Source organism: Camellia sinensis, chromosome 6, assembly GCF_055761805.1.
Source record: "Camellia sinensis isolate YWXY chromosome 6, ASM5576180v1, whole genome shotgun sequence".
Classification (NCBI taxonomy): domain Eukaryota; kingdom Viridiplantae; phylum Streptophyta; class Magnoliopsida; order Ericales; family Theaceae; genus Camellia; species Camellia sinensis.
This window is the reverse complement of record NC_138966.1, coordinates 2,925,174-2,927,500: the sequence shown is the minus strand read 5'-3', so window position 1 is coordinate 2,927,500 and position 2,327 is coordinate 2,925,174.

Genomic DNA, 2,327 nt, shown 5'->3' with positions numbered 1-2,327 from the left:
GCGTTGCCCAACATGCCATGCCACGGCCTCGGCCCGCATGCCATGCCATGCCATGCCTTGGCCTTGGCCAGCATGACATGCCACGGCCTCGGCCCGCATGCCTTGCTACGGCGTCGCCCAACAAGCCATGCCACGGCCTCGGCCCGCATGACATGCCACGGCCTCGGACCGCATGCCTTGCTACGGCGTCGCCCAACATGCCATGCCACGGCCTCGGCCCGCATGACATGCCACGGCCTCGGCCATCATGCCATGCCACGGCCTCGGCCCGCATGCCTTGCCACGGCGTTGCCCAACATGCCATGCCACGGCCTCGGCCCGCATGCCATGCCATGCCACGGCCACGGCCCGCATGCCATGCCACGGCCACGGCCTCGGCCCGCATGCCTTGCTACGGCGTCGCCCAACATGCCATGCCACGGCCTCGGCCCGCATGCCGTGCCACGGCCTCGGCCCGCATGCCATGCCATGCCACGGCCCGCATGTCTTGCCACGGCGTTGCCAAACATGCCATGCCACGGCCTCGGCCCGCATGCCTTGCGACGGCGTCGCCCAACATGCCATGCCACGGCCACGGCCCGCATGCCATGCCACGGCCTCGGCCCGCATGCCATGCCACGGCCTCGGCCCGCATGCCTTGCTGCGGCGTTGCCCAACATGCCATGCCACGGCCTCGGCCCGCATGCCTTGCCACCGCGTTGCCCAGCATGCCATGCCACCGCGTTGCCCGGCGTGCCATGCCTTAGCCTTGGCCAACATGTCGAGCCACGGCCTCGGCCCGCATGCCATGCCATGCCACAGCCCGCATGTCTTGCCACGGCGTTGCCAAACATGCCATGCCACGGCCTCGGCCCGCATGACGTGCCACGGCCTCGACCCGCATGCCATGCCACGGCCTCGGCCCGCATGACATGCCACGGCCTCGGCCCGCATGCCTTGCCACGACGCCGCCCAACTTGCCATGCCACGGCCTCGGCCCGCATGCCATGCCACGGCCTCGGCCCGCATGACATGCCACGGCCTCGACCCGCATGCCTTGCTACGGCGTCGCCCAACATGCCATGCCACGGCCTCGGCCCGCATGCCATGCCACGGCCTCGGCCCGCATGACATGCCACGGCCTCGGACCGCATGCCTTGCTACGGCGTCGCCCAACATGCCATGCCACGGCCTCGGCCCGCATGCCACGGCACGGCCTCGGCCCGCATGCCTTGCTACGGCGTCGCCCAACATGCCATGCCACGGCCTCGGCCCGCATGCCATGCCACGGCCTCGGCCCGCATGACATGCCACGGCCTCGGACCGCATGCCTTGCTACGGCGTCGCCCAACATGCCATGCCACGGCCTCGGCCCGCATGCCACGGCACGGCCTCGGCCCGCATGCCTTGCTACGGCGTCGCCCAACATGCCATGCCACGGCCTCGGCCCGCATGCCATGCCACGGCCTCGGCCCGCATGACATGCCACGGCCTCGGACCGCATGCCTTGCTACGGCGTCGTCCAACATGCCATGCCACGGCCTCGGCCCGCATGCCATGCCACGGCCTCGGCCCGCATGCCATGCCACGGCCTCGGCCCGCATGCCTTGCTGCGGCGTTGCCCAACATGCCATGCCACGGCCTCGGCCCGCATGCCTTGCCACCGCGTTGCCCAGCATGCCATGCCACCGCGTTGCCCGGCGTGCCATGCCTTAGCCTTGGCCAACATGTCGAGCCACGGCCTCGGCCCGCATGCCATGCCATGCCACGGCCCGCATGTCTTGCCACGGCGTGGCCAAACATGCCATGCCACGGCCTCGGCCCGCATGACGTGCCACGGCCTCGGCCCGCATGACATGCCACGGCCTCGGCCCGCATGCCTTGCTACGGCGTCGCCCAACATGCCTTGCCACGGCCTCGGCCCGCATGCCATGCCACGGCCTCGGCCCGCATGACATGCCACGGCCTCGGCCAGCATGCCTTGCCACGACGCCGCCCAACTTGCCATGCCACGGCCTCGGCCCGCATGACATGCCACGGCCTCGGCCCGCATGCCTTGCTACGGCGTCGCCCAACATGCCATGCCACGGCCTCGGCCCGCATGCCATGCCACGGCCTCGGCCCGCATGACATGCCACGGCCTCGGACCGCATGCCTTGCTACGGCGTCGCCCAACATGTCATGCCACGGCCTCGGCCCGCATGCCACGGCACGGCCTCGGCCCGCATGCCTTGCTACGGCGTCGCCCAACATGCCATGCCACGGCCTCGGCCCGCATGCCATGCCACGGCCTCGGCCCGCATGACATGCCACGGCCTCGGACCGCATGCCTTGCTACGGCGTCGCCC